The sequence below is a fragment of the Zea mays genome, chromosome 6 (assembly GCF_902167145.1).
Source record: "Zea mays cultivar B73 chromosome 6, Zm-B73-REFERENCE-NAM-5.0, whole genome shotgun sequence".
NCBI lineage: Eukaryota > Viridiplantae > Streptophyta > Magnoliopsida > Poales > Poaceae > Zea > Zea mays.
In genome coordinates this window covers 157,510,813-157,536,511 of record NC_050101.1, presented here as the reverse complement: position 1 = coordinate 157,536,511, position 25,699 = coordinate 157,510,813, and positions in this window count along the sequence as shown.

Below are 25,699 nucleotides of genomic sequence, written 5' to 3'. Positions count from 1 at the left end.
GGCCAGGTGACGTGGCTGGCGCACCAGACAGTGTCCGGTGGCGCACCGGACTGTCCGGTGCGCCCGTCAACAACAGCCTCCACCAACGGTCAAGTTTGGTGGTTGGGGCTATAAATACCCCAACCACCCCCACATTCAAGTCATCCAAGTTTTCCACCTTCCAACCACTTACAAGAGCTCTAGCATTCAATTCTAGACACAACCAAATAGATCAAATCCTCTCCCAACTCCACACAAAGCTCTAGTGATTAGAGAGAGAGATTTGTTGTGTTCTTTTGAGCTCTTGCACTTGGATTGCTTCTTTCTCTCATTCTTTCTTGCGATCAACTCAATTGTAACCGAGGCAAGAGACACCAATTGTGTGGTGGTCCTTGCGGGGAAGTTTGGTTCCCGTTTGATTGAGAAGAGAAGCTCACTCGGTCCGAGGGACCGTTTGAGAGAGGGAAAGGGTTGAAAGAGACCCGGTCTTTGTGACCACCTCAACGGGGAGTAGGTTTGCGAGAACCGAACCTCGGTAAAACAAATCCTTGTGTCTCACTTCTTATTCGCTCACGATTTGTCTTGCGCCCTCTCTCTCGGACTCGTTTCTATTTCTAACGCTAACCTGACTTGTAGTTGTGCTTAAGTTGTTAAATTTCAGATTCGCCCTATTCACCCCCCCTCTAGGCGACTTTCAATTGGTATCAAAGCCCGATTCTTCATTAGAGCCTAACCACTCGAAGTGATGTCGGGAGATCACACCAAGAAAGAGATGGGGACCGGCGAGAGGCCCATTACAAGCCACGGGAAGGCTCCATCGGGAGAGTCCTACAACAAAGGGAAGGGGAAGGAGAAGGAATCCTCTTCACACAAGTCGCGTCGGAGCGGTGACAAGAAGAAGAAGATGAGGAAGGTCGTCTACTACGAGACCGACTCCTCGTCGCCATCCACCTCCGGCTCTGACACGCCATCCGTAACTTCTAAGCGCCATGAGCGCAAGAAGTTTAGTAAGATCCCCCTATGCTATCCTCGCATTCCTAAACATACGCCATTACTTTCCGTCCCATTGGGCAAACCACCAACGTTTGATGGTGAAGATTACGCTAGGTGGAGTGATATGATGCGATATCACCTAACCTCACTCCACAAAAGTATATGGGATGTTGTTGAATTTGGTGTACAGGTACCATTCGTAGGGGATGAAGACTATGATGAGGACGAAGTAGCCCAAATTGTGCACTTCAACTCCCAAGCCACCACTATACTCCTCGCTTCTCTAAGTCGAGAGGAGTATAATAAGGTGCAAGGGTTGAAGAGCGCAAAAGAGAATTGGGACGTGCTAAAGACCGCGCACGAAGGAGACGAGGTGACCACGATCACCAAGCGGGAGACGATCGAGGGGGAGCTCGGTCGCTTCTGACTTCGCCAAGGGGAGGAGCCACAAGACATGTACAACCGTCTCAAAACCTTGGTGAACCAAGTGCGCAACCTCGGGAGCAAAAAATGGGATGACCACGAAGTGGTTAAGGTTATTCTTAGATCACTTGTTTTCCTTAACCCTACTCAAGTTCAATTAATTCGTGGTCATCCTAGATATACACTAATGACTCTCGAGGAAGTGATAGGAAATTTTGTGAGCTTTGAATTGATGATCAAAGGCTCAAAGAAAATTAACGAGCTAGATGGCCCCTCCACGCCCGAAGCACAACCGGTCGCATTCAAGGCAACAGAGGAGAAGAAGGAGGAGTCTATATCAAGTAGACAACCAATCGACGCCTCAAAGCTCGACAATGAGGAGATGGCGCTCATCATCAAGAGCTTCCGCCAAATCCTCAAGCAAAGGAGGGGAAAGGACTACAAATGCCGCTCCAAGAAAGTTTGCTACAAATATGGTAAGCCCGGTCATTTTATTGCAAAATGTCCACTATCTAGTGACAGGGGCGACGACAAGAAGGGGAGAAGAAAGGAGAAGAAGAGATACTACAAGAAGAAGGGCGGCGATGCCCATATTTGCCGGGAATGGGACTCCAATGAGAGCTCCACCGACTCCTCCTCCGACGAGGACGCCGCAAACATCGCCGTCACCAAGGGTCTTCTCTTCCCCAACGTCGACCACAAGTGCCTCATGGCAAAGGACGACAAAAGGAAGAAGGTAAAATCAAAATCCTCCACTAAATATGAAACCTCTAGTGATGAGGATAATGCTAGTGACGAGGAGGATAATTTGTGCATCCTTTTTACCAACCTTAACATGCAACAAAAGGAAAAATTGAATGAATTAATTAGTGCTATTCATGAGAAGGATGAACTCTTGGACACCCAAGAGGACTTCCTAATTAAGGAAAACAAGAAGCATGTTAAGGTTAAAAATGCTTACGCTCTAGAAGTAGAAAAATGTGAAAAACTATCTAGTGAGCTAAGCGCTTGCCATGATACTATTGCCAACCTTAGAAATGAGAATGCTAATTTAATTGCTAAGGTTGATTCAAATGTCTGTAATGTTTCAATTCCCAATCTTAGAGATTAAAATGTTGATTTGCTTGCTAAGATTGAAGAATTGAATATCTCTCTTGCTAGCCTTAGAAATGAAAATGAAAAATTGATTTCTAAGGCTAAAGATTTTGATGTTTGCAATGTTACTATTTCTAACCTTAGAAGTGAAAATGATATATTACATGCTAAGGTTGTAGAATTAAAATCTTGCAAACCCTCTACATCTACCGTTGAACATACTTCCATTTGTACTAGATGTAGAGACATTAACATTGATGCTATTCATGATCATATGGCTATAATTAAACAACAAAATGATCATATAGCTAAATTAGATGCTAAAATTTCCGAGCATGACTTAGAAAATGAAAAGTTTAAATTTGCTAGAAGCATGCTCTATAGTGGGAGACGCCCTGGCATCAAGGATGGCATTGGCTTCCAAAAGGGAGACAATGTCAAACTTAATACCCCTCCTAAAAGATTGTCTAACTTTGTAAAGGGCAAGGCTCCCATGCCTCAGAATAACGAGGGTTACATTTTGTACCCTGTCGGTTATCCCGAGAACAAAATTAGGAAAATTCACTCTAGGAAGTCTCACTCTGGCCCTAATCATGCTTTTATGTATAAGGGTGAGACATCTAGCTCTAGGCAATCAACCCGTGCTAAATTGCCTAAGAAGAAAACTCCTAATGCATCAAATGAACCTAGCATCTCATTTAAGACTTTTGATGCATCCTATGTTTTAACTAACAAATTCGGTAAGGTAGTTGCCAAGTATGTTAGGGACAAACACAGGGGCACCAAGACTTGTGTTTGGGTACCCAAAGTTCTTGTATCTAATGCCAAAGGACCCAAAACCATTTGGGTACCTAAAATCAAGAACTAAACTTGTTTTGTAGATTTATGCATCCGGGGGCTCAAGTTGGATCATCGACAGCGGGTGCACAAACCATATGACAGGGGAGAAGAAGATGTTCTCTTCCTATGAGAAAAACCAAGATCCCCAAAGAGCAATCACATTCGGGGATGGAAATCAAGGTTTGGTCAAAGGATTGAGTAAAATTGCTATATCTCCTGACCATTCCATTTCAAATGTTTTTCTTGTAGACTCTTTATATTACAATTTGCTTTCCGTATCTCAATTATGCAAAATGGGCTACAACTGTCTTTTCACAGACGTAGGTGTTACTGTCTTTAGAAGGAGTGATGATTCAATAGCATTTAAGGGAGTGTTAGAGGGTCAGCTATACTTAGTAGATTTTGATAGAGCTGAACTCGACACTTGCTTAATTGCTAAGACTAACATGGGCTGGCTCTGGCATCGCCGACTAGCACATGTTGGAATGAAGAATCTTCACAAACTTCTAAAGGGAGAACACATTTTGGGACTAACTAATGTTCATTTTGAGAGAGACATGATTTGTAGCGCATGTCAGGCAGGGAAGCAAGTTGGTGTTCATCATCCACACAAGATCATCATGACGACTGACAGGCCACTAGAGCTCCTACACATGGACCTATTCAGCCCGATAGCTTACATAAGCATCGGCGGGAGTAAGTACTGTCTAGTTATTATGGATGATTATTCTCGCTTCACTTGGGTATTCTTTTTGCAGGAAAAATCTCATACCCAATAGACCTTAAAAGGATTCTTGAGACGGGCTCAAAATGAGTTCGGCTTGAGGATCAAGAAAATTAGAAGCGACAACGGGACGGAGTTCAAGAACTCTCAAATTGAAGGCTTCCATGAAGAGGAGGGCATCAAGCATGAGTTCTCTTCTCCCTACACCCCACAACAAAATGGTGTAGTGGAGAGGAAGAATATAACTCTATTGGACATGGCAAGAACCATGCTTGATGAGTACAAGACTTCGGATCGGTTTTGGGCCGAGGCGGTCAACACCGCCTGTACGCCATCAACCGATTGTATCTGCACCGAATCCTCAAGAAGACATCATACAAACTCCTAACCGGAATCCGAAGAGCCTCCAAATGCACAAGATCAACCATCCTCCTCCACGCAAGCATCTCCACCAACTCAAAATGAGGATGAGGCTCAAGTTGATGAAGGAGAATATCAAAAAGATGAGCCACCTCAAGATGACGGCAATGATCAAGGGGGAGATGCAAATGATCAAGACAAGGAGGATGAAGAACCAAGACCGCCACACCCAAGAGTCCACCAAGCAATCCAACGAGATCACCCTGTCAACACCATTCTCGGCGACATTCATAAGGGGGTAACCACTAGATCTCGTGTTGCACATTTTTGTGAGCATTACTCTTTTGTTTCCTCTATTGAGCCACACAAGGTAGAGGAAGCACTACAAGATTCGGATTGGGTGGTGGCGATGCAAGAGGAGCTCAACAATTTTACAAGGAACGAGGTATGGCATTTAGTTCCACGTCCTAATCAAAATGTTGTAGGAACCAAGTGGGTCTTCCGCAACAAGCAAGATAGCATGGTGTGGTGACAAGGAACAAAGCCCGACTTGTGGCCAAGGGTTATTCACAAGTCGAAGGTTTGGATTTCGATGAAACCTATGCACCCGTAGCTAGGCTTGAATCAATTCGCATATTACTTGCCTATGCTACTTACCATGGCTTTAAGCTTTATCAAATGGACGTGAAAAGTGCCTTACTCAATGGACCAATCAAGGAAGAGGTCTATGTTGAGCAACCTCCCGGCTTTGAAGATAGTGAGTACCCTAACTATGTTTATAAACTCTCTAAGGCGCTTTATGGGCTTAAGCAAGCCCCAAGAGCATGGTATGAATGCCTAAGAGATTTCCTTATCACTAATGGCTTCAAAGTCGGAAAGGCCGATCCTACTTCATTTACTAAAACTCTTGACAATGATTTGTTTGTATGCCAAATTTATGTCGATGATATTATTTTGGGTCTACTAACGAATCTACATGTGAAGAATTTAGTAGGATCATGACACAAAAATTCGAGATGTCTATGATGGGGGAGTTGAAGTAGTTCTTGGGATTTCAAGTGAAGCAACTCCAAGAGGGCACCTTCATTAGCCAAACGAAGTATATTCAAGACATTCTAAACAAGTTTAGAATGAAGGATGTCAAGCCCATCAAGACACCCATGGGAACCAATGGGCATCTCGACCTCGACACGGGAGGTAAAGCTGTCGATCAAAAGGTATATCGGTCGATGATAGGCTCTTTACTCTATCTATGTGCATCTCGACCGGATATTATGCTTTCTGTATGCATGTGTGCAAGATTCCAAGACGACCCTAAGGAAGCTCACCTTACGGCCGTAAAACGAATCTCGAGATATTTAGTTCATACTCCTAAGTTTGGGCTTTGGTACCCTCGGGGATCGACATTTGACTTAATTTGTTATTCCGATGCCGATTGGGCGGGTTGCAAAATTAATAGAAAGAGCACATCGGGGACTTGCCAGTTCTTGGGAAGATCCTTGGTGTCTTGGGCTTCAAAGAAGCAAAATTCCGTAGCTCTTTCTACCGCCGAAGCCGAGTACATTGCCGCAGGCCATTGTTGCGCGCAATTGCTTTGGATGAGGCAAACCCTTAGGGACTATGGTTACAAATTAACCAAAGTTCCTCTTCTATGTGATAATGAGAGTGCGATCCGCATGGCAGATAATCCCGTTGAACATAGCCGCACTAAACACATAGTCATTCGGTATCATTTCTTAAGTGATCACCAACAAAAGGGAGATATCGAGATTGCATATATTAACACTAAGGAACAATTAGCCGATATCTTTACCAAGCCACTAGATGAACAAACCTTTAACAAACTTAGGCATGAGCTAAATATTCTTGATTCTAGGAATTTCTTTTGATGTTTTGCACACATAGCTCATAAATATACCTTTGATCATATCTCTTTCACGTGCTATGACTAATGTGTTTTCAAGTATATTTCAAACCAAGTCATAGGTGATTGAAAGGGAATAGGAGTCTTCGACGAAGACAAAGGCTTCCACTCCACTCCATCGAACTACTCATCCTTCGCCGTCGCTCCGAGCATCTCTCCGACTTTGGTATAATCTTCACTCATGTTTTATTTGCCAAAGGGGAGAAAGTAGTTAGAAAGGGCTTATATTTCACTCAAAGTATCCGTTTTTGGTGATTCATGCCAAAGGGGAGAAAGTGTTAGCCCAAAGCAAAAGGACCGCACCACCACCCTTATTTTAAAAAGAGTTTTTCAAATTGGTATCCTATTGTGTTCAAAAGGGGAAGAAAGTAGCACCTTCAAAAATTGGTATCTTAAAACCCTCTTGAATACTAAGAGGAGGAATTTATTGAGGGGGAGTTTTGTTTAGTCAAAGGAAAAGCATTTGAAACAGGGGGAAAAATTTTCAAATCTTGAAAATGCTTCTCAAAATCTTATTCATTTACCTTTGACTATTTGCAAAAGAACTTTGAAAAGAATTTACAAAAGAATTTGCAAAAACAAAACATGTGGTGCAAGCGTGGTCCAAAATGTTAAAAATAAAGAAACAATCCATGCATATCTTATGAGAATTTATATTGGCTCAATTCTAAGTAACCTTTGCACTTACAATTATGCAAACTAGTTCAATTATGCACTTCTATATTTGCTTTGGTTTGTGTTGGCATCAATCACCAAAAAGGGGGAGATTGAAAGGGAATTAGGCTTACACCTATTTCCTAATTGATTTTGGTGGTTGAAATGCCCAACACAAATAATTGGACTAACTAGTTTGATCTAGTCTATAAGTTCTACAGGTGCCCAAGGTTTACAATAAGCCAATAAAAAGACCAAGAAAAGGGTTCAAACAAAAGAGCAAAAGACAACCCGAAAGGCACCCTGGTCTGGCGCACCGGACTGTCCGGTGTGCCACCGGACAGTGTCCGGTGTGCCACCGGACAGTGTCCGGTGCACCAGGGCACTCGAGGCTGAACTCTTCACCTTCGGGAATTTCCAAGGGCGCTCCGCTATAATTCACCGGACTGTCCGGTGAGTCACCGGACAGTGTCCGGTGCACACCAGACTGTCCGGTGTGCCAGCGGAGCAACAACTACTTCGCGCGCAACGGTCGACTGCAACGCATTAAATGCGCGCTTGCGCGTGCAGAGGAGCAGAGCACACGCGGGTGGCACACCGAACAGCCTACAGGGCCTATCCGGTGCACCACCGGACAGCCAGGCGGGCCCACAAGTCAGAGCTCCAACGGTCGGAACCCAACGACCAGGTGACGTGGCTGGCGCACCGGACTGTCCGGTGCGCCCGTCGACAGCAGCCTCCACCAACGGTCAAGTTTGGTGGTTGGGGCTATAAATACCCCAACCACCCCCACATTCAAGTCATCCAAGTTTTCCACCTTCCAACCACTTACAAGAGCTCTAGCATTCAATTCTAGACACAACCAAATAGATCAAATCCTCTCCCAACTTCACACAAAGCTCTAGTGATTAAAGAGAGAGATTTGTTGTGTTCTTTTGAGCTCTTGCACTTGGATTGCTAACCCTTTGCCCCAAATCCGAGAGTGAATAGTTCACAACAGTTGTTTTTAGCCTCGCACCGAACTGTCCGGTGTGCACTGAATATGTTCTATTCACTTTCCGGTGCAACTCCATAGCAACGGTAGTTGTTAGAACTAGCTGTTAGGAGTACACAATTGGCGCACCGTACTGTTCGGTGCGCCCATGCGCAGCAGAACCGTGCAATGTCTGGTTTTGGTGGGTGGGAGTATTTATACCCCTCCACCAGCCATATTAAATGCTTTGCTGCCCCAACCACCTAGAATTCATTACTAGAACATTGCAAGTCCACTAAGCCTAATGAGGTGATTAGAAAATTCATAATCCCATGTTAGGACCTCGTTAGTGCGCATGAGAGCCACCTAGAGCACGCACCACATGCATTATGCTTCTCTTGGTCAAGTGAAAGTCTATGCCTTATTACTCTTGGTGATTGGGATCAGCTAGACGACTCGGTGGTGATTGGAGTACATGGATGATTTGTTGGTGACCTGACTCGATGGTTGTACACGGTCGTGAGGGATCCACCGCGCCGGAGAGGCACATGATCATCTCATAGTGAGCACTTGGTTCTTGCGAGGACCAAGGGGGAGCGATACCCTTGCGAAAGTGCTCCAACGAGGACTAGTGGAGAGCGCCGACTCTTTGATACCTTGGGAAAAATTGGAGGAGCCTGCTTGTCCCTACTTTACTTTCCGCATTTACTTTCCACATTTTACTTTGCGTATTTGCTTTGCTAGTATTTGCTATAATGACTTAGGGTTGTTCTCCATTTCATATATTTTACTTCTTGCTAGTAGTTTGAGTGAAGTTGGGCTCATGTTTAGGGTTTAATCTTTTGTAAGAATTTTAGAGAAGCCCAATCCACCCTCTTGGGCATCGTGATCCTTTCAGGATCCAATCTACACATCGGTGAATCTGGGTCGGTCTGGTCTTATGGCATTGACTTGGACTCAGACTCTACTTTGCCACGATCGAACTTGGACTCAAACTTAGGTCCGACTCAGACTTAGACTCTAGCCTCATACTACTTTGGAGATCGCTTCGTGTTGATGGTGGATTCCGAGCACCAAGATGGTCACCTCCCTGACCATACAATTAACGATGTTGATGCAGTGGTCTGAAGTCGGAGGAACCAAGCCCTCTCTTCCCCATTGACCCTTGAAATGAGCCTTGCATATTTAATCATACTAGTTTTCCTATGCTGGATGTTGGGCCCCAAGACAGTCTGCGGGTAGCCTCATAGAGATAGGTTCGAGTATGGTGTATCTATGGCCCCCGACGCGTAAAATCTTACACCCTTATTGAAATATTGTAGGGACAAATGCCTAAAATAACTTTCAATAAAGATTTTATTTTCAAAGTTATTCTCTCTAAAATGAATAAAGAAGAGTAAATATAAAAGTGTGTGTGTATATATATATTGTAAACTATTTTTCTTCTCTTGGAGGGATAAAGTGGCGAAATCATTTTATGTGAACTACATTTTTTATAAAGTGTGTATATGAAAGGGAATTAGGCTTACACCTATTTCCTAATTGATTTTGGTGGTTGAAATTCCCAACACAAATAATTGGACTAACTAGTTTGCTCTAGTCTATAAGTTCTACAGGTGCCCAAGCTTTACAATAAGCCAATAAAAAGACCAAGAAAAGGGTTCAAACAAAAGAGCAAAAGACAACCCGGAAGGCACCCTGGTCTGGCGCACCGGACTGTCCGGTGTGCCACCGGACTGTGACCGGTGCACCACCGGACTGTGTCCGGTGCACCAGGGCACTCGAGGCTGAACTCTTCACCTTCGGGAATTTCCAAGGGCGCTCCGCTAGAATTCACCGGACTATCCGGTGCACACCGGACTGTCCGGTGTGCCAGCGGAGCAACGACTACTTCACGCGCAACGGTCGACTGCAACGCATTAAATGCGCGCCTGCGCGCGCAGAGGAGCAGAGCACGTGCGGGTGGCACACCGGACAACCTACAGGGCCTGCCCGGTGCTGTCGGGGACCATAATTAGGGGTACCCTCAAGGCTCCAATTATCAGCTGGTAACCCCCATCAGCACAAAGCTGCAAAGGTCTGATGGGTGCGACTAAGTCAAGGGTTGGTCCATTCGAGGGACCCGATCATGCCTCGCCCGAGCCCAGCCTCGGGCAAGGGCAGCCGACCCCGGAGGATCTACGTCTCGCCCGAGGCCCCCTCCAGCAACGGACACACCTTCGGCTCGCCCGAGGCCCAGTCTTCGCCACGAAGCAACCTAGGCCAAATCGCCACGCCAACCGACCAAATCGCAGGAGCATTTAATGCAAAGGTGGCCTGACACCTTTATCCTGACGCGCGCCCTCCGGTCGACAGAGACGAAGTGACCGCAGTCACTTCGCCGCTCCACTGACCGGTCTGACAAGAGGACATCGCCGCCTGCGCCGCTCCGACTGTTGTGCCACTCGACAGAGTGAGGCTGACAGCAGCCAAGTCCGGCCCTAGGCGCCATGGGAAACTCCGCTCCGCCCGACCCAGGGCTCGGACTCCGGCTCAACCCCGGAAGACGACGTACTCCACTCCGCCCGACCCAGGGCTCGGACTCGTGCTCAGCCCCGGAAGACGACGAACTCCGCTTTGCCCGACCCCAGGGCTCGGACTCGGGCTCAGCCCCGGAAGACGACGAACTCCGCTTTGCCCGACCCTAGGGCTCGGACTCGGGCTCAACCCCTGAAGATGACGAACTCTGCTCCGTCCGACCCCAGGGCTCGGACTCAGGCTCAGTCCTGGAAGACGACGAACTCCGCTTCGCCCGACCCCAGGGCTCGGACTCAGCCCTGGCCTCAGCCGACGGTCTCCGCCTCGCCCGACCCAGGGGCTCGGACTCGACCTCGGCCTCGGAAGACAGACTCGACCTCGACCTCGGAGGAGCCTCCACATCGCCCAACCCAGGGCACGGACCGACCACGTCAACACGAGGCGCCATCATTACCCTACCCCAAGCTGACGCAGGCTACGGGGAACAAGACCGGCGTCCCATCTGGCTCGCTCCGCCAGACAAGTAATGATGGCGCCCCACACGCTCTACGACGACGGCGGCTCTCAGCCCCCTTACGGAAGCAAGAGGACGTCAGCAAGGACTCGACAGCCCCGACAGTTGTCCTTCCGCCAGGCTCCAGCGCTCCTCCGACGGCCACGACACCACATGAACCGGGTGCCAAAACCTCTCCGGCTGCCACGATGGCATGTACTTAGGGCGCTAGCTCTCCTCCGCTAGACACGTTAGGACACTGCTACACCCCTCACTGTACACCTGGATCCTCTCCTTGCGCCTATAAAAGGAAGGACCAGGGCCCTCTTAGAGAGGGTTGGCCGCGCGGGGAAGGACGGGACAGGCGCTCACGTGAGGCCGCTCGCTCCCTCCCGCGTGGAACGCTTGTAACCCCCTACTGCAAGCGCACCCGACCTGGGCGCGGGACAAACACGAAGGCCGCGGGATTTCCACCTCTCATGCACGTCTCCCTCCGGCTGCCTTCCCCCCTTCGCGCTCCGTCTCGCGCCGACCCATCTGGGCTGGGGCACGCGGCGACAATTTACTCGTCGGCCCAGGGACCCCCGGTCTCGAAACGTCGACAGTTGGCGCGCCAGGTAGGGGCCTGCTGCGTGTTGACGAACAGCTTCCCGTCAAGCTCCAGATGGGCAGTCTCCAGCAACCTTTCCAGCCCGGGATGGTGCTCCGTTTCGGGAGTCTTGAGTTCATGTCCCTCGACGGCAGCTACGACATGATACTCCTTCCCCCGCCGTGCGACAGCGACAATGGCGGCCGACAGCCCGCCCGCCGGCGGCGGAATCAACGACGTCTTCCTCGCGTGGTGGAAGAACAACATTCGAGCTCACCCCGTCCCCTCCCCTGCCGATGGAGGAGGAGGCGGGGCAACCAAGGCCGAGCAGGAGGCGGCACCTCGTCGGCTGTCGAGCGAGTCGACGGCGTCGGCGCCCCAACGGGGGGCACGTCGGGTATCGACCTCGCGTCTGAGACGAAGACGAGCATCGTCTCCCCGCAACACGCCAATCCCAAGCAAACGGACGACGCCAGCACGCTCGTGAAAGGCTTGCTGGGCGTCTCCCTCGTACCTGAGACGACGGTGCAGTCAGTCCCTGACGTGACTTCGTCACCGCCCGTCGACCAAGAGGTACCCACCGATTCCCATCTCACGCCTTTTGGATTCAGCCTCGACCCGCCAAGCGACTTCGCTTTGGCGGACGCTCTCACAGAGGCGAGTCCAAACCCTCTGGGGTATCGTATGCGGTCACCCTGGGACCGGCTGACGGACGTCTCGACCTATGGGCCCTCGGGGTCTGAGGAAGATGACAAGCCCGACTTCTGTTGGGATTTCTCCGGACTTGGTAACCCCAGTGCCATGCGGAACTTCATGACCGCATGCGACTACTGCCTTTCCGACTGTTCTGACGGTAGCCGCAGCCTCGGCGACGAGGACTATGGCCCAAGTCGTGAATGTTTCCACGTCGATCTAGGGGGTCCTTCCGAAGGCAACCATCTTGGTATGCCGGAGAATGGTGATCTCCCTAGGCCTGTGCCTCGCGTTGACATCCTACGGGAGCTAGCTGTGGTCCCCGTTCCGACGGGGGGTCATGACCCACAGCTCGAGCAAATCCGCGGGGTGCAGGCCAGGCTCGACGAGGGAGCAGGAACACTTGAGCCGATCCGCCGGGACGTCGGGCAGGAATGGGCGGGCCAACCTCCGGCCGGAGAAGTGCCTCATCTACCCCAGGGTATCCAGCACTGCATCGCCGGCGATGTCAGGGTAAGGCTGCCACCCACTTCCAGTGGAGTCGGCCAGAACCTAGCTGCACCGGCAATGCTTCTCCGCGCGATGCCGGAGCCATCAACCACCGAGGGGCGGCGAATTCAGGGATAGCTCAAGAATCTCCTGGAGGGCGTCGCGGTCCGACGGGCCAAAAGCTCCGCCTCCCGAAGGCAGGGGTACCCCTCGAAACATCGCACCGCGACTTCCCGATTCATGCGGGAAGCCTCGGTCCACACCGGGCGCACGCGCAACACAGCGCCTGCGGCCCCGGGTCTCCTCCGCAACGAGCATCATCACCGCAACCGTCGGGCCCACCTCGATGAGAGGGTGCGCCGAGGCTACCACCCCAGGCGTGGGGGACGCTACAATAGCGGGGAGGATCGGAGTCCCTCGCCCGAACCACCCGGTCCGCAGGCTTTCAGCCGCGCCATACGACGGGCGCCGTTCCCTACCCGGTTCCGAACCCCGACTACTATCACAAAGTACTCGAGGGAGACGAGACCGGAACTGTGGCTCGCGAACTACCGGCTGGCCTGCCAACTGGGTGGAACGGACGATGACAACCTCATCATCCGCAACCTCCCCCTGTTCCTCTCCGACACCGCTCGCGCCTGGTTGGAGCACCTGCCTCCGGGGCAGATCTCCAACTGGGACGAGCTGGTCCAAGCCTTCGCCGGCAATTTCCAGGGCACGTACGTGCGCCCTGGGAACTCCTGGGATCTCCGGAGCTGCCGACAGCAGCCGGGAGAGTCTCTCCGGGACTACATCTGACGATTCTCGAAGCAGCGCACCGAGCTGCCCAACATCACCGATTCTGATGTCATCGGCGCGTTCCTCACCGGCACCACCTGCCGCGACCTGGTGAGCAAGCTGGGTCGAAAGACCCCCACCAGGGCGAGCGAGCTGATGGACATCGCCACCAAGTTCGCCTCTGGCCAGGAGGCGGTTGAGGCTATCTTCCGGAAGGACAAGCAGCCCCAGGGTTGCCCACCGGAAGATGCCCCCGAGGGATCAACTCAGCGCGGCGCCAAGAAGAAAGGCAAGAAGAAGTCGCAAGCGAAACGCGACGCCGCCGACGCGGACCTTGTCGCCGCCGCCGAGTACAAGAACCCTCGGAAACCCCCCGGAGGTGCCAACCCCTTCGACAAGATGCTCAAGGAGCCGTGCCCCTATCATCAGGGGCCCGTTAAGCACACCCTTGAGGAGTGCCCTATGCTTCGGCGTCACTTCCACAGGGTCGGGCCACCCGTGGAGGGTGGCAGGGCTCGCGACGACGACAAGAAGGAAGATCACCAGGCAGGAGAGTTCCCCGAGGTCCGCGACTGCTTCATGATCTACGGTGGGCAAGCGGCGAACGCCTCGGCTCGGCACCGCAAGTAAGAGCGTCGGGAGGTCTGTTCGGTAAAGGTGGCGGCGCTAGTCTACCTAGACTGGTCCGACAAGCCCATCACCTTCGACCAAGTTGAAAGGGAAATGTGCCCTTGGGCCATTTCTAAGTATTTTGGTGATTGAGTGCAAACACAAGTGCTTAAATGTGAGAATATGCCCATGGTTGAACAAAGTGCAAATCACAAGTAAAGGTATGTTTCTAAGCCTTAGTACATTGGTTTTGTGTACTAATATCTTGTCTAAGTGTTAGAAACAGAAAGAAGAAGAGAAGAGAAGACTTGGCTCTGTACAGCCAAGGGGCTGTTTCGGTCTGGGGCACCGGACTGTCCGGTGGTGCACCGGACAGTGTCCGGTGGTGCACCGACAGTGTCCGGTGCGCCAGGCTGCCTCGGCCGAAGAGGCCGCTCTCGGGTTTTTCTCCGGCGACTTCGGCTAAAATTCACCGGACTGTCCGGTGTGCACCGGACTGTCCGGTGAGCCAACGGTCGGCCGGGCCAACGGTCGGCCGCGCGATCGGCGCGCGACACGTGGCCGAGCCAACGGTCGGAAGGAAGCACCGGACTGTCCGGTGCGCCAGATCTGCAACGGTCGCCAACGGTCGGCTGCGCCTGTTAAGGAAAGAAATCGGGCACCGGACAGTGTCCGGTGTGCACCGGACTGTCCGGTGTGCCCGACGATAGAAGGCAAGGATAGCCTTCCAGATGTGTTCTCAACGGCTCCTAGCTGCTTTGGGGCTATAAAAGGGACCCCTAGGCGCATGGAGGAGAACACCAAGCATTCCTTGAGCACTCTTGATCACTCACACATCAATCTTGCGCACTTGTTCTTCATTCTAGTGATTTGAGCTCCGTTCTAGTGTGCTAGTCTCTTGAGCTCAAGTCTGGGTCTTGTGTGTGCGTATTCGCTGTGATCTTTGTGTTGTGTGAGTTGCTAATCCCTTCCTTACTCCGTGATTCTCTGTGAACATCTTTTGTAAGGGCGAGAGGCTCCAAGTTGTGGAGATTCCTCGCAAACGGGATTGAAGAAAGAAAAGCAAGAACACCGTGGTATTCAAGTTGATCATTGGATCACTTGAGAGGAGTTGAGTGCAACTCTCGTCCGTTGGGACGCCACAACGTGGAGTAGGCAAGTTTTGTACTTGGCCGAACCACGGGATAACCACCGTGTCATCTCTGTGATTGATTTCTTTTGGTTATTGTGTTTTGACTCCTCTCTAGCCACTTGGCCATACTTGTGCTAACTCTTAACAAGTTTTTGTGGCTTAAGTTTTGAAGTTATTCAGGATCACCTATTCACCCCCCCTCTAGGTGCTCTCACAAGTCGACCACCCCGACCGCGTGCCGAGCCCGGGGAAATACCCGCTCGTCGTCGACCCCGTCATCGGCGACGTCAGGCTCACCAAGGTCCTCATGGACGGAGGCAGCAGCCTCAACATCATCTACGCCGAGACCCTAGGGCTCCTGCGTGTTGATCTGTCCTCGATCCGAGCAGGCGCTGCGCCTTTCCACGGGATCATCCCCGGGAAACGCGTCCAGCCCCTCGAACAACTCGATCTTCCCGTCTATTTTGGGACACCCTCCAACTTCCGAAGGGAGACCCTCATGTTTGAGGTGGTCGGGTTCCGAGGAACCTACCACGCAGTACTGGGGAGGCCATGCTACGCGAAGTTCATGGCCGTCCCCAACTAGACCTACCTCAAGCTCAAGATGTCGGACCCCAACGGGGTCATCACCGTTGGCCCCACGTACCGACACGCGTTCGAATGCGACGTGGAGTGCGTGGAGTACGCCGAGGCCCTCGCCGAATTCGAGGCCCTCATCGCCGACCTGGAGAGCCTCTCGAAGGAGGTGCCAGACGTGAAGCGCCACGCCAGCAACTTCGAGCCAGCGGAGACGGTTAAATTCGTCCCCCTCGACCCCAGCAGCGACGCCTCCAAGCAGATCCGGATCGGCTCCGAGCTCGATCCCAAATAGGAAGCAGTGCTCGTCGACTTTCTCCGCGCAAACGCCGACGTTTTCGCGTGGAGTCCCTCGGACATGCTCGGCATACCGAGGGATGTCACCGAGCACTCGCTGGACATCCGAGCTGGAGCCCGACCCGTGACGCAGCCTCTGCGCCGATTCGACGAAGAAAAGCGCAGAGCCATAGGCGAGGAGATCCACAAGCTAATGGCGGCAGGGTTCATCAAAGAGGTATTCCATCCCGAATGGCTTGCCAACCCTGTGCTTGTGAGAAAGAAAGGGGGAAATGGCGGATGTGTGTAGACTACACTGGTCTAAACAAAGCATGCCCGAAGGTTCCCTACCCTCTGCCTCGCATCGACCAAATTGTGGACTCCACTGCTGGGTGCGAAACCCTGTCTTTCCTCGATGCCTACTCAGGGTATGACCAAATCAGGACGAAAGAGTCCGACCAGCTCACGACTTCTTTCATCACACCCTTCGGCATGTATTGCTATGTCACCATGTCGTTCGGCTTGAGGAATGCGGGTGCGACGTACCAACGGTGCATGAACCATGTGTTCGGCGAACACATTGGCCGGACGGTCGAGGCCTACATCGATGACATCGTAGTCAAAACGAGGAAAGCCTCCGACCTCCTTTCCGACCTTGAAGTGACATTCCGATGTCTCAAGGCGAAAGGCGTGAAGCTTAATCCCGAGAAGTGTGTCTTCGAGGTTCCCCGAGGCATGCTCTTGGGGTTCATCGTCTCCGAGCGGGGCATCGAGGCCAACTCGGAGAAGATCGCGACCATCACCGGCATGGGGCCCATCAAGGACTTGAAAGGCGTACAGAGAGTCACGGGATGCCTTGCGGCTCTGAGCCGCTTCATCTCGCGCCTCGGCGAAAGAGGTATGCCTCTGTACCGCCTCTTAAGGAAGGCCGAGTGCTTCACTTGGACCCCTGAGGCTGAGGAAGCCCTCGGGAACCTGAAGGCGCTCCTTACAAACGCACTCATCTTGGTGCCTCCCGCTGCCGGAGAAGCCCTCTTGATCTACGTCGCCGCAACCACTCAGGTGGTTAGCGCCGCGATTGTGGTTGAGAGACGAGAAGAGGGGCATGCATTGCCTGTCCAGAGGCCAGTCTACTTCATCAACGAGGTACTGTCCGAGACCAAGATCCGCTACCCACAAATCCAGAAGCTGCTCTACGCGGTGATCCTGACGCGGCGGAAGTTGCGGCACTACTTCGGGTCTCATCCGGTAACTGTGGTGTCATCCTTCCCCCTGGGGGAGATCATCCAGTGCCGAGAGGCCTCGGGTAGAATTGCAAAGTGGGCGGTGGAAATCATGGGCGAAGCGATCTCGTTCGCCCCTCGGAAGGCCATCAAGTCCCAGGTCTTGGCGAACTTCGTGGCTGAATGGGTCGACACCCAGCTCCCAACAGTTCCGATCCAACCGGAACTCTGGACCATGTTCTTCGACGGGTCGCTGATGAAGACAGGAGCAGGCACAGGCCTGCTCTTCATCTCGCCCCTCGGGAAGCACCTACGCTACGTGCTACGCCTCCACTTCCCGGAGTCCAACAATGTGGCTGAGTACGAGGCTCTGGTCAACGGGTTGCGCATCGCCATCGAGCTAGGGGTCCGATGCCTCGACGCTCGCGGTGACTCGCAACTCGTCATCGACCAAGTCATGAAGAACTCCCACTGCCGCGACCCGAAGATGGAAGCCTACTGCAATGAGGTTCGGCGCCTAGAAGGCAAGTTCTACGGGCTCGAGCTCAACCACATCGCTCGACGCTACAATGAGACTGCGGACGAGCTGGCTAAAATAGCCTCGGGGCGAACAACGGTTCCCCCGGACGTCTTCTCCCGAGACCTGCATCAACCCTCCGTCAAGACCGACGACACGCCCGAGCCCGAGAAGGCCTCGGCTCAGTCCGAGGTACTTTCGGCACAGTCCGAGGTACCCTCGGCCCCCGAGGGTGAGGCACTACGCATCGAGGAGGAGCGAAGCGGGGTCACGCCTAATCGAAACTGGCAGACCCCGTACCTGCAATATCTCCAACGAGGAGAGCTACCCCTCGACCGAGCCGAAGCTCGGTGGTTGGCGCGGCGCGCCAAGTCGTTTGTCTTGCTGGGGGACGAGAAGGAACTCTACCACCGCAGCCCCTCAGGCATCCTCCAGCGATGCATTTCCATCGCCGAAGGCCAGGAGCTCCTACAAGAGATACACTCGGGGGCTTGCGGCCATCATGCAGCACCTCGAGCCCTTGTTGGAAACACCTTCCGACAAGGATTCTACTGGCCGACGGTGGTGGCCGACGCCACTAGAATTGTCCGCACCTGCGAAGGGTGTCAGTTCTACGCAAGGCAGACCCACCTGCCCGCTCAGGCCCTGCAGACGATACCCATCACCTGGCCTTTTGCTGTGTGGGGTCTGGACCTCGTCGGCCCCTTGCAGAAGGCACCCGGGGGCTACACACACCTGTTGGTCGCCATCGACAAATTCTCCAAAAGGATCGAGGTCCGACCCCTAAACAACATCAGGTCCGAACAGGCGATGGCGTTCTTCACCAACATCATCCATCGCTTTGGGGTCCCAAACTCCATCATCACCGACAACGGCACCCAGTTCACCGGTAGAAAGTTCCTGGACTTCTGCGAGGATCACCACATCCGGGTGTACTGGGCCGCCGTGGCTCACCCCATGACGAATGGGCAAGTAGAGCGTGCCAACGACATGATTCTACAAGGACTCAAGCCTCGAATCTACAACGACCTCAACAAGTTCGGCAAGCAATGGATGAAGGAACTCCCCTCGGTGGTCTGGAGTCTGAGGACGACGCCGAGCCGAGCCACGGGCTTCACGCCGTTCTTTCTAGTCTATGGGGCCGAGGCCATCTTGCCCACAGACTTAGAACACGGTTCCCCGAGGACGAGGGCCTACGGCGACCAAAGTAACCAAGCTAATCGAGAAGACTCGCTGGACCAGCTGGAAGAGGCTCGGGACATGGCCTTACTACACTCGGCGCGGTACCAGCAGTCCCTGCGACGCTACCACGCCCGAGGGGTCCGGTCCTGAGACCTCCAGGTGGGCGACCTGGTGCTTCGGCTGCGACAAGATGCCCGAGGGTGGCACAAGCTCACGCCTCCCTGGGAAGGGTCGTTCGTCATCGCCAAAGTTCTGAAGCCCGGAACGTACAAGCTGGCCAACAGTCAAGGCGAGGTCTACAGCAACGCTTGGAACATCCAACAGCTACGTCGCTTCTACCCTTAAGATGCTTTCAAGTTGTTCGTATACCTCGTTCCCACGCTAAGTTTAGTCATCAAGGAAGGGTCAGCCTTGCCTCGGCAAAGCCCGACCCTCCCTCGGGGGCTAAAAGGGGGGGAACCCCCTCTGCGTCGAAATTTTTCTTGAAAAAAGACCCTTTCTGCCAGAATGTCTTTCGTGCTTTTCGACTACTTCGAAAGTGGATCCTGAAAACAACGGAGTACACGTAAGCAGCCAAGGCTAACCGAGCCGAGGGACTCCTACGCCTCCGAGATATGGATACCTCACTCATCACCTTCTGCGATAAGTAACTCGCATTCGGATAAGTGATTCCGCGGACCGAACAAGTCTTCACGCTCGAAAGCTCCTCTACCGAAGCGATTCTTCGGGCCTTCTCGACTGCGTCGGTGACAGAACCCTATGGACGGGCAAGAGCGCGCGTAAGCGGCAAGGCCGACCGAGCCGAGGGATTCCTACGCCTCCGGGATACGGATACCTCACTCATCACCTTCCGTGAAAAGCAACTCTCGCTCGCACAGACAATTCTGTTACCGACGAAAAAGTCCAGATACTCGAAACAAGAGGAAAAGAAGCGCAGCTTTACAACACGACGATGGTGTGTTTGGGCCTCGGCGGCCGCAGAAAACACACGCTACAAGATAATTCGATCCTGTAGGCTCGGATCTTGACAGTTGAAGGGAGCAGCAGCACCCTCGGCGTCAACTACACCTTTAGGCGAGGTCCGACCTAGCCTCGGACGGCGACGCGGTCCGAGGATCTCCACTCTGAAGGACGACGTCATCACCACGCCCAGGCCTTCGCCGCCAGGGTCTTCTCCAGGAATCCGGCTCGAGCAGACGGCTCGGTCGGTCACCCCGAGGCCTCGGCCAGCTATCCCCCGAAGACATTAGCCCGGCCCGAGGCCTCGGCAACTCAATTCCGACGTTGGTCCCACCAGTGGACGACCCGGCCAGGCTCTGGCCGACCAAGCCTTCTTTTCGAGCCAACTCTGCCTCTGTCCGTGCTGACACCGCTACCCCTGGCTTCGGCTCATCGAAGAGCGGCCGAGGGGTTCCTTTAACTAAGCAAGAGAAGCCTCGGACAGCAAGGCCGACCGAGTCGAGGCACTCCTACGCCTCCAGGATACGGATACCTCACTCGTCACCTTTGCACGGGGCGACTCACGCTTGGTGAAGCGGTTTAGATAACCAACAGGCGAGTCTTAGTGCTCGAAAATGAGGAAAAAACACGGCTCCACGCCAAAAATACATACATGTTCAGGCCCCAACAGCCGCAATGAACAAAACACCGGCATTCAAGATGCCATTACAAACGGAACCCCGGTTCCACCTCCGCAGGTACGAACAACCCCACACGATTGGGGGGGCCTGCGGAGCAACAGAAGACCGACGGGTGGCTCGCCGTCGCCCGCTCCGGCAGCAGCGACGACGACCCCCGCTCCGGGTGGCCGAACTGCAGCAGCGATGGCCTCAGGGCGGACGCCGCTGCAACCTTGCCCTCGCCCACGCTGGCGCTCGAGGGGCGAGGACAAGTACAAAGAGCCGGAGGCCCGGAGCGCGGATGGTGGCGGTGATCCCGTCGCCGACGGGGACTTCTCGAGCCGCCTCCGCCTCGGCACCGACGACAGGAGCCGTCCGCCCCTCAGCAGATCCCCACTCAGATCCTCCCGGACGAGTGGAGCGCCGACCCCCGCGCGGAGGCGTAGTACCGGTGCAAAGGCATGACAGCCCTAGAACACGAACGCCGCCCTAGCAGCGCGTGACGTCTTGGGCGGTCCTCCCGTGCGCGCGGCGCGACAGCCGCCCTCGCGGCAGGAGGGGGCACCGGGAGCCAAGCCGCCGAGCCCAACACGCTGAAGCTGACGACGCCCGCCGTCGACCAGCCCCGTGTTGTCGAAGTCCGCCCCTCTCGCAGGGCCAGTGAGCGCCCTCTCCCTCGAACGCTGAAGGAGAGGCTGACCCACGAACCCGCGCGGGAGGTAGAGCTCCGGCTCAGCCCAGCCTCCGCCCCAGCGAGGATGATGAACATCCTTGAAGCTGAGGGTGGGACCAAGATCGCAGCCCGGCTTGCTTCTCCCCACCCAAGGGCTGGTGGTCACCGTCTTGGGTGACCACCGGCGAGGGGATGCAGCCGGGCTGACTGATGAAAATCCTTGAAGCCGAACGATGGCTGAAAGGTACCAACTTCCACGAAGTTGCGTTCCTCCAACGACAAAGCGGAAGGATTGCGGGTGTCCCCCATCCGGGGGCTCGGAAGGTGGAAAGACACGATGCATAAGGGAGCGCGAAGACATGGTCGCCTTTCAAGGGGGTCACCCTCCTTTTAAAGGCGACTCTCCCTACTTGCGTCCCCAGCCGTCGTGGGCTGAGTTTTCTCCAACACGCTCCAAGGTCCTCCCCCTACGGCGCGGGGGCTGGGTCCCACGCGTCATGCAAACTGGCCCAGGGCAGAAGAAGCCAAACCGCCGCGCGCGGTGCATGCAACCGCCCAGCGGTTACAAGCATTCCTCCACTTTCGCCCAGACCAGCGGGTGAAAGGGCGGGCAGCCAGGCAGGCGACATGCAACCGCGCCAAGTGGGCGCACCCCTCCGACTTCCAACACACCCAGCATGGGGGCCCAGGCCCACGCGTCATGCAACCGGCGCACCGGTTGCTACGTGCGAGCAACTGCATCACCATTCGCACCACTACCACGCCTCCTCGACTGCGGAACCAGTACCGCGACTCGAGGCAACCCTGTGTACGACCCAGCAGTGCCAACCAGGCGCGACGGTCAATACGGCCAAAAATGGGCCGGCAGTAATGGCGGTGGCAGGCGGGCAGGAGCAGCGGTCACGTCGCCAGCCAAGCTCACGTCCCATCCAGGGACAGCGAGAGAAACCTCTCTCACGGCGTGAAGAAGGCGTGCCCGTGTTCCGTTCCTCGAACGGCTCACGCACGCGCAACGACCGCCTCGCGAACCACTCGCCCCGTCGCATTAACTCCGTGGCGGGACAGGCGGCGCCTCTGGCAGGGGAAGCGAGCGACGCTTCGCCTTCGCCATAATGACCGCGTCAAAAAAGGTACGCCACGTCATTCGATTTCGTATCCTTTTCCTTTTCCTCTTTCTCTATCTTACAACAGGGACCGGGAAAGGGCGATACCCCGAAAAGGATCCTTCTCCGTGAAGGAAACAGGTCCCGAGCCTCCCTACTGATCAGAGGTTCAAAGGCTGGCCCCACGGAGGGGTTTAACAGCCGCCTCAGAGCGCGTGGGCTCCACACCCACTACTGGTCAGAGGTTCGAAGGCCGGCCCCTCGGAAGGGTTCAACAGCCACCTCAGGCCACTCGGGTTCCGCGCCCACTACTGATCAGGGGTTCGAAGGCTGGCCCTCGAAGGGTTCACAGCCGCCTCAGACATAGAGCGAGGGATAACCCTGGGTACGTTCGATACATAACCAAGGCTCGGGCTACACTCCCGAGGTACCCTAGGACATTTCTGAGACCAGCGGGAACGATCTTGTAACGGAATCCCATCAGAGGGAGGCATCGAGCCCTCGGACCCCGTCGACAGGGGACCGGGTCCGGCAGATCACCCGCAGGTACTTTTGAGCGCGCCTCCGGGCCTCTAGCCGACCCCTAACAAATGGGGCACGGGCGTCCACTCGGATTACCCGCCAGCAGCTCACCGGAGACACCATGTTCGGCGCCCTCCGAGGGCAACATGGCGCTTTCCCCCCTCCTCCTTGCGGAAAGGCGACACAGGGGCGTATGCAAAAAAGTCGAGTCTGCCCTAGACCGTCCTCTCGCCCTGTGCAGAGGCTCGGGGGCTGCTCTCGCAAACCCGGCTCTTGCCAAACCGTTGACAGCGTCAACATACCAGCCCGAGAACTTGGGACCCGACCGTGCACCCGGGCTACGGCTAGCTCGCATGAGGGAACGACCAGACCAGCCGAAGCATTGCGCAAGGCATTAAGACCTCAGAGGAGTCAAACCACTCCTCCGAGGCCTCGGGGGCTACACCCGGCGGGTGCGCTCGCGCGCACCCACCGGAACAAAACACAACCAAGAAAGGCTGGTCCCCTTGCAAAAAAGTGCGACAAAAGCCTCCAAGCGAGTATTAACACTCCCTTCGAGGCTCGGGAGCTACTGTCGGGGACCATAATTAGGGGTACCCTCAAGGCTCCTAATTCTCAGCTGGTAACCCCCATCAGCACAAAGCTGCAAAGGCCTGATGGGTGCGACTAAGTCAAGGATTGGTCCATTCGAGGGACCCGATCACGCCTCGCCCGAGCCCAGCCTCGGGCAAGGGCAGCCGACCCCGGAGGATCTACGTCTCGCCCGAGGCCCCCCTCCAGCAACGGACACACCTTCGGCTTGCCCGAGGCCCAGTCTTCGCCAAGAAGCAACCTAGGCCAAATCACCACGCCAACCGACCAAATCGCAGGAGCATTTAATGCAAAGGTGGCCTGACACCTTTATCCTGACGCGCGCCCTCCGGTCGACAGAGCCGAAGTGACCGCAGTCACTTCGCCGCTCCACTGACCGGTCTGACAAGAGGACAGCGCCACCTGCGCCGCTCCGACTCCTGTGCCACTCGACAGAGTGAGGCTGACAGCAGCCAAGTCCGGCCCTAGGCGCCATGGGAAACTCCGCTCCGCCCGACCCAGGGCTCGGACTCAGGCTCAACCCCGGAAGACGACGAACTCCACTCCGCTCGACCCAGGGCTCAGACTCGGGCTCAGCCCCGGAAGACGACGAACTCTGCTTTGCCCGACCCCAGGGCTCGGACTCGAGCTCAGCCCCGGAAGACGACGAACTCCGCTTTGCCCGACCCCAGGGCTTGGACTCGGGCTCAGCCCCTGAAGACGACGAACTCCGCTCCGTCCGACCCCATGGCTCGGACTCAGGCTCAGTCCCGGAAGACGACGAACTCCGCTTCGCCCGACCCCAGGGCTCGGACTCAGCCCTGGCCTCAGCCGACGGTCTCCGCCTCGCCCGACCCAGGGGCTCGGACTCGACCTCGGCCTCGGAAGATAGACTCGACCTCGACCTCGGAGGAGCCTCCACATCGCCCAACCCAGGGCACGGACCGACCACGTCAACATGAGGCGCCATCATTACCCTACCCCAAGCTGACTCAGGCTACGGGGAACAAGACCGGCGTCCCATCTGGCTCACTCCGCCAGACAAGTAATGATGGCGCCCCGCACGCTCTACGACGACGGCGGCTCTCAGCCCCCTTACGGAAGCAAGAGGACGTCAGCAAGGACTCGACAGCCCCGACAACTGTCCTTCCGCCAGGCTCCAGCGCTCCTCCAACGGCCACGACACCACACGAACCGGGTACCAAAACCTCTCTGGCTGCCACGATGGCATGTACTTAGGGAGCTAGCTCTCCTCCGCTAGACACGTTAGCACACTGCTACACCCCTCACTGTACACCTGGATCCTCTCCTTGCGCCTATAAAAGGAAGGACCAGGGCCCTCTTAGAGAGGGTTGGCCACGCGGGGAAGGACGGGACAGGCGCTCGCGTGAGGCCGCTCGCTCCCTCCCGCGTGGAACGCTTGTAACCCCCTACTGCAAGCGCACCCGACCTGAGCGCGGGACAAACACGAAGGCCGCGGGATTTCCACCTCTCACGCCCGTCTCCCTCCGGCTGCCTTCCCCCCTTCGCGCTCCGTCTCGCGCCGACCCATCTGGGCTGGGGCACGCGGCGACAATTTACTCGTCGGCCCAGGGACCTCCCGGTCTCGAAACACCGACAGGTGCACCACCGGACAGCCAGGCGGGCCCACAAGTCAGAGCTCCAACGGTCGGAACCCAACGGCCAGGTGACGTGGCTGGCGCACCGGACAGTGTCCGGTGGCGCACCGTACTGTTCGGTGCGCCCGTCGACAGCAGCCTCCACCAACGGTCAAGTTTGGTGGTTGGGGCTATAAATACCCCAACCACCCCCACATTCAAGTCATCCAAGTTTTCCACCTTCCAACCACTTACAAGAGCTCTAGCATTCAATTCTAGACACAACCAAATAGATCAAATCCTCTCCCAACTCCACACAAAGCTCTAGTGATTAGAGAGAGAGATTTGTTGTGTTCTTTTGAGCTCTTGCACTTGGATTGCTTATTTCTCTCATTCTTTCTTGCGATCAAATCAATTGTAACCGAGGCAAGAGACACCAATTGTATGGTGGTCCTTGCGGGAAAGTTTGGTTCCCGTTTGATTGAGAAGAGAAGCTCACTCGGTCCGAGGGACCGTTTGAGAGAGGGAAAGGGTTGAAAGAGACCCGGTCTTTGTGACCACCTCAACGAGGAGTAG